General features: G+C 39.6%; 1 long non-coding RNA gene across 1 annotated transcript; it reads left to right on the top strand.

Annotated features, from left to right (window-relative positions):
- Positions 1–808: 808 nt before the first annotated feature.
- Positions 809–6543, top strand: LOC116999645. The gene is made up of 3 exons (XR_004418593.1): positions 809–974; positions 3994–4109; positions 5953–6543. It is a non-coding gene; the product is annotated as an uncharacterized LOC116999645 (long non-coding RNA).
- Positions 6544–12134: the final 5591 nt, after the last annotated feature.

Here is a 12134-nt window from a genome sequence, read left to right as displayed (position 1 = left end):
GCTGTGCACAGCAAGCAGAGAGTATTGCAGGGTCCAAGTGCATCAGGGCCCTGGAGCAATGGTCCTCTGCTGGAAACATGGTCTTGTCTCCTTGCCAGTGCTCCAGACCCCTTCCAGCCAGGGCTGTATCTAACAGTGAGGAAAATCCATGGTGATTTCTATCTGCAGAGGGGTTTGGCTTGTACCTGAACCAATATTGTACTGTTTCTAAAGTGCATTGGATCCCTTTGAGACAGCATAAGGTGGTAATTATACAAGTTAAATTTCCATACAATATAATCTTTACTGTGGATAGGACTTGGGAGAATAAGACAATTGTTGGCTGCTGCAATTTCTCCTTAGTATAGTTAATAATTAATCCTTGAGAAAAGGTGACTTTTTTGTAATCTATGGAAGGGGCTCTGGCACCGTTTAATCTATCTGCAAATATTTAGGAAAACAGTGTCTGTGGGTGGGAATGATGGGAATGTATGCTGTGTCCTATTGATAGTGCCTTGCTAGGCTGGCTTGATTAAATCTCTTAATGAGAGCATTATTATTTTCTTTGTAGAACTATGTTTGTGGGGACACAATTGTTGGCAGGATTATTTTGGATTATTTCCTTGCTATGGAAATAATATGCAGCATGTCCTTCAGCAGAGAGTTGAAGGTAAGCCATGATGCTGCACATCTTGTCCTGGTTACTCTTGCAATTACTCTTTTGGAAGGGTTGGAGTGCAACTCTGTGTCTGGGGGACATCCTGAACTGGTGCATTATTCTGGGACCAAATGTGGTGCTTCTTTCTTTCCTTCTCCTTCCAGACTTCACCAAAACCAGCCTTTCACCCCTCAAGGAGAAGTTTGGGTTAGCAGCACTCTCCTTTCCCTCTTGTGTTGGCAGAAATGATGCCACTGCTGCCATGTGGCTTTGCTTTGTGGCTTGGAGTGACCAGATGTGCCTTCTCCAGAGGGTCTTCCCTGAACTGGAATTACTGGTGAGCAAAAAACTGACCAGATCTGGGATTTTGGACTAAACCTGTGATGGTTTATCCCAAGTTTTAATTGAGCTCTTATTTGTTCCTACATTCACCTCTAGATTTCATCCCACATAGTTGATATAATGTCATTGCTCTGAAGCGTGTCATTTGCTCAGTAACAGCCCCAATTACTCAGGGGTTACTGACTTTGGCCTTTTAAAATGCATTAGCTACAGGAATTGCCATGACCCTAATTACTACAAATATGTTCATGGATCAAAGACCCTGCAGCCAGAATTTTCCTCCTGACTAATCATCAATCAGAAGAACTATTGTGGAACTGCCACAGATTTTTCTTGAGCTACTTTAGTGGTTAAGACCACCTGGCATGTATCTTGCTCCTTTCATCCTTAGAGGACTTCCAGAATATTAGTGAATTAAGATGGACAAGACTTCAGGAGTGGTCTTTGATCAACCTAGTAGAAATGGAGCTGGAAAATACTTTGGAATGCAATATCTATCATGTTTTCCCCATTGTTATTGCTTGTTCCATTGGCACAATGTAATGAAGAGCAATATTTTACTTTTTTCTAATTTTTCAGCAATTTGAGAGGCCTGACAGTGCAGGTAAGTGTGTCTGAGGGAAGAACCATTTCTTGTTTTGGCTATGGTCTTTGCAACAACTTTCTAGATAAATTTCAGTTATCTAGAGAGGGTCAGGGAAGAGAAAGGTATGTTTAAAGGTAAGGGAGATGAAGAACATCTCTGTAGTCTGTGTGTCCTTTCTGTGACTCTGACTATCTTCTGAGGATACGAAATTAAAGGTAACTTGAACTCACAGGATCTTTTACATGAGCTCTCCCTAGGAGTTCAAAGGGTAAGGAGGTTACTTCAGGGTGCAAGTAGTTGGAGTGCTGGAGTGCTCCAGACTACAAGATATTTCTGTAAATGAGGGGGCTTTCTGATATGATCATCTAAATTTTTTCACAGGTGCAAAGAGCCCTTGCTGCATTTGTAGTCAGACTCTATTTTGCATCACCAGGAAATACATTCCTTTACCCACGCAGTAAATTAAAAAAACATAAACACATCTACAGAGCCATTTATGTAAGCATTACAAAATTGTGATTGTCAGGAAGCCTTGCATTAAACCTTCATTCCTGATTAGAAGATGGCATGCTGAGTACTTCAACCCACTTTGCACTTCAAATCAAGCTATTATTAGGGCATCTGTCCGTTCATTCTTTCACTTAATGAGAACTGTTCTTTAGAGATGCAATAATGATGCTTCAATAGAAAATTTCAGCTAAAAGCCTAATTTTGTTAGGCTTCTCCTTGCAAAATAAAAATGAATCCTGCTTTTGCAAAGCTTGAATAACACTGAGAACATTGATGTAAATCTGGATCTTGCCATATTCCCTCGAGCATAACTTTGTAACTCCCACATGGAACTTGGCCTGTCCTCCATCCCTGCTGGATTAATGTAATGCTGCAGTGCACATGGAATGTGTGATCATTTAGACTAGAGGATGTAGCCTTTGGGACACTCAAAGGAGCATGCCAGAGAATCACAGAATATTTTGGGTTGGAAGGGACCTTTAAAGGGCATCCAGTCCAACCCCTCCTGCAATGAACAGGAGCATCTTCAGCCATATCATCCCTGTCTATCCTGATCTGGAATGGTTCCATGGATGGGGCACCTACTGTGTATCTGGGCAACCTGTGCCAGTGCTTTACAACACTTTCCATAAGGCATTTCTTCCTTCTTATGGTTTAGGAGGAAGACAGAAAATGCAGGGTTCTAGTGCTGAAAAGTCTGTGGGATTTGCTCAGCTCCTTAGTTTTTGGAAAATAATACCTTGCTAAGGGGCATTGCCAAAATGGTTCAGAAAGCTGGGTTTCAGGAGGACAATGCAGACAGCAGTGCATGGAGACAGGACTGCTCCCAAGACCAGGCTGGTAAAAGCAGCCAGGACCCACTGGAGACAACTTACATGAAACCATCAGCCAGGTTGCACTGGAATTTCTCTGCAATAGCCCTGGGAATGACCTTTCTACAGCAAGGTCTGCTCTCACCACCACAACATCAGAGACTTGCAGCATCCATGACACTACATTTCTCTGCAAAGAATGTCTGCTCTGTTTGGCAGTGGTAACATCCACTACCTGGGGTTATGCTTGGTGGAGGGTTGTGTCTTATTTCTCCTGCCTCAGCTTCTGTGGGAGTATTGCTTTTGTGACAGCTAGCAAAATCATAGGGATTATAGGAACAAGAAACTGTTAAAGGAATAATATTTTTGATTATTGTATTCCTTAATTTGAAAAATGTAGGGTCCAAAAATGAAAGAACTGAATCTGATGGCTAATGTTTTATAAATACCAAGATGGAGGCAGACAGATTGAAAAACTGCTGGAGTTAAACTTACAATTAAGCAAACTCTCTTAGATGCTCTCAGATCTCTCTTGAACATGAGAGGAAGGGAATTATAAAGAGAAAACACAGTGACTTCATTGCAGATAAAAAGATAGTGCTGTATAAAGAAATGAGAAATCATTTAATAATATTTAAGTACAGTCAGTCATGCAAATAATGCTCATAAAAAAGAGCAGAGGATTCTTTTTAGTGCAAATTTTTTTTCAGCTGTGACTTGTTCAATTTTATGTCACTTGTATATGGAGAGTGATTTATTCTTGAGTTTTTTTGCAGCACGTTGTTTTATATTTGAAATACCAATGATAATCAAGGTGTCTTCTGTGAAATGCCAGCAAAACAAAATCCAGGGAGCTATTGGGATGACAAGAAAAGACCCCTGATTCTGTTGGAAGGGTATGCTTTGTTCTAACTCCTCAATTATCGTGGGGACACCTGTGCTAGAGTGGGGTCCCTTCATTAGTGAAAAAAGCCACTGTTAATCTGCACAGCCCCTTGCTTGTGATGTGACTTTAAGCAGATGGTGCTGCAAGAAGGGTGAGTGTGGAGGACACTGACCTCTGGCTGCCTCCTCCCTCTGGGTAAATCTGTGTTTGTGTATTACAGATCTCAGCAGCCCAGAGAGGAAAACTGTCAATGTGCAAAATTTCATTAACTTGCAAGGCAGCAAGACAGCCCCCCAGGCCAAACTGCAAATCTGCAAATCATGGTGTAAGGTAGAGGTGAGTAATAAAGTAGTAGAAAAGGAGAACAGAGGGAACAGTACTGATGGTTCCCATCACTCCCTGCTGAGGCTGCTCTGAGTGTATGCTCTGAGTATCTCAATGAAATACCCAGGAACACAGCTTTGCTTTTGGGTGAGTGGGAACACTCTGCACCCAGCTTCTCCAGGCCTCCCTCTGTGCAGGAGATGTGCTGGCATTGTCACAGCTACAGACTCCTGGAAAAAAGCTGCACAAGGAAGAAAAACTTACTCTATTGCAGCTCTGAATACTTCTGAGAAGAGAAACTACTACCTAGCCTAGTGTCTGCACTTGAGCTCTGCTGTCTCAAACAGGCAGGACTGTAAGAGCAGTAAGTGTGTCAGTTTTATAGTACTTTGAAAGTATTGTCTGACATTGTGGTTTCCTTAGAGGCTATGTTACTGATTACCTGCATTTTAATAATAATGATTTATTCTGCTAAGGGAATTCTCTAAGCTTTAAGAAAGAAATAGTCTGCGGTTTGCAAGCTTTCTCAACCTCTCTATCAAAGTCCTAGGGAAGCATAAGGATTTGAGCTTTCATGTACTAAAATCTGATGGAAAGGTTCATATAGCCTCTGAAAAATATCACTCTAGAACTCACACTGCTTCACACATTGCCAGTGTGTGCAGTGTTTTCCACTCTGTGAAATGATAATAAATGATAACAGGGTAAGTTGCTAAGAGATAACATAGCCTGCCAAAAGTGTGCAGACATAACCAAATTAAGACACTGTGCACCCTGAAGTTTTCAGGCTACCTTGGCAACACTAATGAACTTTTAATGGTTGAAAGGGCAAGAACAGTTTAAGCTTTTCTTTTTTAAACAAACTTTGAGCAACTTTTGCTCAGATTAAGCACAGTCCCCTACCTCTTCTTGCTTTTGCAATATATTTTTTTCTGGGTTGAACTCAATAATGAATTATTTCCTCTGATTCATGGGTAGAAAAATCCTTCCACAAGTCTTTTCAGTTAGACACTAAAAAGGAACCCACAGCGTGGAAATCCAGGCTGAGTCAGCCTTTACACCACTTTCTGTGAGAGAATCATCCTAATTTCCAATTATAGCAGTGGCTGCTAAAGTATTGATGCTTCTAGTTACAGACATCAGAAATTAGTTACTGAGGCAAATTGCCTTGCTGTGCTTCCATTTTCAAATGTAATTCCACTGAAGGGACTCTTGGTTTTCTCATTAAGACCTTTTTTCAGAAGGCTGAGAGCTATCTTGGACATGCAGTTCTCTTGCACAATGATGTTTTATAGGGTAGGAATTAAAGAACTGAGAATATTGTGGTTCTGTCTGAGGCCACTACTTGACCTCACTCTGAACAGGTCTTCTGCAGGGATTTTGGCTTAACAGGACCAGCTGATGGGCCCTGTCAAGTGCAGACTTTTTGGCTCTAGTAATGAGTGCATGATGAGCACAGTGAAGGGCTGTGATTACAGGCAGGTTTTGTAGTTGAACTCTACAGCTCCTGCCCTAAAATCAGTGCAGACCAATTCTGATGCTTTAGGAAGGCAGTGAGGGATCTGTAGGTTTGGCCCCATAAATTAATTTGTTTAACCTTATTTGTGTGCTTCTAGCTTCCTGAATTAGGCACCCAATTGTCTGTAAAATGTGTAAGGAAAAAATGAGAGTTACAAACCCACACCCTGTTGGGCAACTGCCATGTGCTGGTAGAAACACTGAGTAGGTGTGCGTGGACTTAATTTTATCTGCCAGCAGCTCAGATGTCAGATGTGTGGCTAAGAAGGAGCTCACATCCTATTTAGCATGTGTAGCTCATAGAAGGGAATTGTCTGAATGCCATCTCTTCTCATAGGTGAAATGAGAGAGGAAAGGACAGCTCTTCTCATCCCATACCCTCGTCCAGGAATAGAAAAGCACCCACTCCCAGATCCAGCATCTCACCCTGCCTGCTCTGAATGTAGCCAGGGTCTGAGCCTGACTCTTGATGAGAACATTTAGAAATGGGAAAGCTTGGGTGAGATGGCCCAGATGGGAGTCCTGCTCTAAGATAGGCTGGGCAGGAATGTGCTGGTTCTGTTCATGTGTTCAGCAGCTCACATGTCCTGAACCAGCATTTAGAGAAGCTTCAGAGCTTCATTTCTGAAGATTTTTGAACAAACAGGAATGAAAAATCTCTGTTAGGCAGCACCTCAGAGATGTCTTGGAGGATCTGGGTATTCACATTTTTCTGTATATCTGGTCTTAGGTCACACGCTTTGTTCAACAACTGTTCTCAAATGCATTAACTTCACTACTGGAGCGAGACAGGGTCCCTAGTGTTGTGTAAAAGTACTGCATGAATATAAATAAACATAAAGTGCACCTGCACTGCCTCAGTTGCACTTACCCAGACAAATAGCATCCTCACACTTGTAAACCATTTGGAGCTGGCAGGTGCTGCTTTGCTCACCTGAGTGTGCAGGGGTTGTGCACGTGATGGGAATGCTGTTCTTCCAGAGGTGGCTCACAAAGGAGTGGGAGACCCAAAATCCCATCAGCATTTAGGGAGAAATAATTGTTAGTCTTCTAGGGTCCCCAGAATGGCAGCTCCATTGATTTATTAATCTCACTGTAAAATGGACCTGTAGCACTTCCTGTTACAGGAAGACTTCATGTATGGGATTAGCACAAATTGAGTGGAAGGCAATTAAAAAAAAAGGAAGAGAAGAGAAGAGAAGAGAAGAGAAGAGAAGAGAAGAGAAGAGAAGAGAAGAGAAGAGAAGAGAAGAGAAGAGAAGAGAAGAGAAGAGAAGAGAAGAGAAGAGAAGAGAAGAGAAGAGAATAATAACAACAAGCAACAATATTGAAAAAATAAGAGGGATTTTGGGTCAATCTCAAGTCACTTAATTATTCAGAAGTCATTTCTCAGACACTTTCCTTGATCTATTTCTCCATTTTCCATTTAATATCAGATACCTATTTTTAGTGTCTTAATTATTCCATCCATAAATATGGATTGGTTATTATATATTGAAGTAATAGCACAGTAATCCTTATTATATTCACTTTCACCTTAAGAGTATTCGTTTATTTATTTGGACTTAGTTCTTTGTTTATTAAAGTTAACTTAGAACTTTTGTGCAATATATAGTATAAATAATCACTACTTTTAATTTTTTTGGCTCTGTTTTTTCATTAGCACTTTTGAAACTTGTCAAGTTTTGAAACATTTCAACTTTGATTTGTACATTACGATTAAGTCAATTTTGTTTGCAATCCGAACACACCTTCAATAAAAATAAAAAGTTTTCTGCTCAAGCAGGAAAAATATGTCTGTGTGTGGCCACACTGTTACACTATGAACAAACTGCCTGTAGTGTGTGTATCTTCAATATTCAAGACATCAAATGCAGAGCAGTGTGCAGTTCTTGGTATGATAAAATAGCTTTGCTGTGCATCTGAGAAAATCCCTCCAAATATTTCCTTCCCTTCTTCTGAACCTCTCTGAGGCTCTTAAATTAGTGAAGAGGTTTCCCAAAGGATGGTGACAGAATAAAGCACAGATTTGTTCATCTCTCTGGTATATATTCCCACAGAAAGCTGTAACACAAACTCTGGGGATGAGATGCCAGAGAGACTCTGTTTCTACTTTCTTATGCTCTTTCATCAAGGATTTGCAACTGTCACATATAAAACAGCAGAAAAAGAAGTTTCGGTTTTAGGTTCTACCTCCACGCAACTAACAACATTTATATTAATATGCATTTTTAAAAGCACTCTTTATTTTAATCTTAAGAAAATTAAAAAACCAATACAGTTAAACACAGGAAAAGGGCTGCATAAGAAGCTTTTTTCATACATCTGCTAGGAGAAAGGAGAATTTTTTTCTGAGTCATCTGAAAAGCAAAATTCTTTGAAAGTTTTTAAGAACTAGGACACAAAAGGACTGATAAAAAGCCCCTAAGCAATATTCTAGGATTTCAAGTCAAATACTTTCAGCAAATAACAGGAAGTCCTACAGTAAGAACAAACAATTCAACTAATGTTAGCCGCTAATTGAAATCAAAGGAAAAATGTTGGGAGATATCATTTTAAATTATGATAACTTTTAAATTTTTTTTCAGTTGGGTTAATGTGTTGCAATATACTGACAAAGGTAATTAAACAAATTCTCTTGCATGTCTACTGCCAGGCCTTGGCTCCAGCTGAGAAAACTGTCCAGAAAGGATCCAGGGTCAGTGGGATTCAGTGGACATTTTGGTATGTAGCAAAAGGAGGGACAATATCAGATTCAGATAACACAGAAAACATTTTAATGTAATCCAGCTTTGATACCATCAAAGTCATCACTCCATCTTGATTTGAACCAGAAGGTTTATTGCTGCTAGATTTGCAGTTCCCTCTGGGAATGAGCCTTGTGGAGACCCTTGAACCACTGACTTCTAATTCTGAACCAGATCAGGTCTGGTTTGGGTCTCCATCAGATTGGTATGATCCAGTAGCTAATGGAGAGATACAGGCAAAGCAAGACTTGAGAAAAATCACCTTCTTAAAACACCATGTCTCCTTTCTTTATCTCTGAGCTCTTGATTTTGGCTATGACATTACAATGAGGTACAGGACTGGAGCAACAAACAATATTTGACATTCAAAATTAGGTGAAACAACTTCTCTAGTCAGGAAATCCCACCTTAAAGCTTTGGGACAGATGGAGCAGAACTCAGTGCTTGGACAGGTGAGAGCAGGGGTTTTTGGTTGTCACCTCACTCCCCATCCCACCACAGCTGTGTGGAGCAGGAAGGGTACCCTGACTGCCTGGGGAGCCCCAGGACACTGCACTGACCTGCAGCCAGTGTGCAAAATTCCTCGGGGCACTGTGGGAACCCAGGGGAAGAGAGCTCACAGGGCCAGAATAACAGCTTCAGATCCTTTCACTCTATTTGGTCCTGGAGGAAATGAAAGTCCAAGTTAGCAAGAGAAAAATAACAGTGAAAAGATCATCCATTCATACAAAACCACTGTTCTTGGAGCTCCTGTCATTCCCTCAATCTTCAATTTTGGAGAAGAGCAATAGCTAGATTTTCTTTAAAAACAGAGCTGAAGACCTTTAGGGTCAAAAGAATTTGCAATTGCACATTTCTAATATTTTTTTCTCATTCTTGTTAGTTTAGGAGAACATAAAAAGGGTTTTGTTTAAATGTACTTAACAAAGAATTCCACCTCAGGCTGGAATTTGAAAGACTGAATTCAATTCAGATGAATTTTAAAAGATCTGTTCATAATGCCTTAAAGGGTTTGTGTATGAGAAATGTTTTTAGTTTTTTCCACAGTCCTTCCAAGAGTGTATCACATCCTTTTTCTTTAGACTAGTGGCCTATTTTCTCCTTGATATATCTTCTCATTTAGAATTCTAAATCTAATGATTTTTTTTTTCAGATGCTGACAAAGAGAATAAAATTGAGAATACATTGTTTTCTGTAACATTTAAAAATCTCAAATGAACATGAAAACTGCAAGAAGTCACATTAAAAGAGTCATACTAAATAAATGCTACAGAAGGATTAGGTCCTTCTCCTGAAAGTAGAACAAAATAAAATGAAAAAAACCTGTCCAAATAACCATTGAATTTCCCCAGATGGAGATGAAACACTGACTGTTATCTCCAAGGCTTTTTATATTAGTCAAAATGTTGTGCCCTAAGAACCTGAACATCTTAGTCCTTGGAGATCCAAAATGGGGCTCTAATTTTACCCTGTGCCCAACAAAAGGCCCTAGAAATTACCCAGCATGCTGACAGCTGCCTAGTCAACCATGATGAAAATGGAAAAAACCTCTCATGTCCCTCCCTCCAGCTCCTCCTGTTCCTCAGTACCCGTGTGCTGTGCATACATCGCATCACAGCCAGTCAAAATGCTTTCCCACCAGTCTAACAAATGTATATTCTTGCTTCACAAATCCCAACCCATGAAAAATAGAAATTACTTCCTTGTGATGTACTCTTTCATATCTGGAAGTATTCCTTTCCAATAGTTCCTTGGTTTTGTTGTGTTCATTACAACAGTTGCTAACAGAAACACAAGAGTGGAAGTTTATAACATCTTGCATTATACTGTCTTGTTTTGGTATTTTTTTCTGCAGAGATAAAACTTTCCCAAATTTCCTATTATGAAAAGAAATTTTCCCAGGATTGGTTATATTTAAATGCAAAATTATTTGGAAAGTTTGAGTAAAGTCTCACAAGTGGCTTTTAAATGAGGGGAGAATGAGCAGCATAGGAAACTTGGTAAGGTCACAGGACACGATCCTGCTCCCACTGACATCAACAACAATGTTCCCAAAGTTCTCCCAGAGGATCTAGAACCAGGGACAGGGACTGCTGCTCTGCATTCCTTCTATAGGCAGAGTTGCCAGAGAGTCTTGGTGTAACACTAGTGTGAAGTACAAATCCCAAACTTAACAAGGCTATGTGACCCTGTACAGATCAGCACATTCTGGGTGAACCAGAATTTTAACTGGTTCACACACATGACCCAAGACTCCAAAGCTGTTTAGTTGGTTCTCACTCAGCAAAGCCCTGCCCAATAAACTTGTCTGTTTATCATGGGTGGAAGAAAGCACAACATCCACCAAGCCTTTATTTTGTGTCTTTACACACCTTTGCTTTTTCCTGATTCGTTTTCACTTAAAAAGGAGAAAAGAAACCAACTAAACACCACCACCACTAATAATTATAACAGCAACAACAAATATGTTGTATATAAGTAATATAATATAATATAATATAATATAATATAATATAATATAATATAATATAATATGCATACCAGTAATAATATATAGTACAATACATTAATATAATATATAATATTTTATATCTATTATATATAATATATAATAATGTATATTGCTTACAGTAAAATATAATTTTTTAACTGTTGTGATTAATAAAACCAACCCACTGATCCAAAAAATTCCCTTGCTCCCACTGAAGAGATCTGCATTTTTTCAGTCTTTGTGCTGAAACTAAACTTGGTCACTCTGCTAGTGATTAAGGAGATAAGGTTTTTTTGGTCTATATCCATGTTATGACAAAAGTCTGTTGCAAAGATAGCTTCATGTTGTATGCAAGAACCCTCAGGAATCAGTTCTGTGTCTTGGTGTCAGGCCATATGTGAAAAAATTTTGGAAATTTGGTAGTCACTTTTACTTACACAGGTGTAACCTTCTCCATTTTTCTTCAGGGTTCCCTTCCAGCAGTAGAGTTCCTTCTGCCACATTTTTTTCTCTATTTCACGATGGGCTCAACCACCAGAACTGGGGAGGATCATTGTGGGACCAAGACTGTAGAAGTACCAATATATATATCTATCTATAAGTTTACTATGATTACTAAGTACCCAACATATAGATCAAGTGAGCAAGTATGCCTGATAAGCATTTTGATTAGCTAACACTCTTTTCAGATCTGTGGAAATCCTTATTTATGAAAATGAGAAACGTGTTGCATTCAAAACTGTTTATCGGTATCAAGATAAATCATCCCAGAATCCAGAAGCACAGCAGGAGACTGGAGTAAAGACAACTTCAGAGTCCCATTTTAAGGGAAATTGCTCTGAGTTCCCTAAAAATGGCTCATTCAGGAGTTACTGGTAAAGCCTGTCAGGGACAATGCAGGTAGAATGTGAAAGCACTGCATGAAAATCTCTCCCGGTGGATGCACTTTGATGGAAGGATGCTGCAATCTGCCAGGCAACTGAAGACCTACTATCCCCGAAGATAATTGCTGCTTCAGCCTTCAACTTCCTCATTGCTTGGATCAGGATCTTTTCTTTGCAAAACAAAACCCTTCAATCTCATCACAGTGACTTCCGTGCACAGGGCAGGGTGAACTGAATGCAGGATGTCTCAGCCTCTAAAATATATAATGTTTATATCTGTTGCATCTGCTTCTTCTCTTAGTTAAATCATTCAATCATCATGGGGAAACCTTGCTTACAAAACATATATTGTTTGTACTGTAAGCAAGGACTATGTGTATCACACTCGAGTATCTTT

Source organism: Catharus ustulatus, chromosome 8 (assembly GCF_009819885.2).
Source record: "Catharus ustulatus isolate bCatUst1 chromosome 8, bCatUst1.pri.v2, whole genome shotgun sequence".
NCBI lineage: Eukaryota > Metazoa > Chordata > Aves > Passeriformes > Turdidae > Catharus > Catharus ustulatus.
The sequence above is the reverse complement of the archived record's forward strand: the minus strand, read 5'-3'. Positions and strand labels throughout refer to the sequence as shown.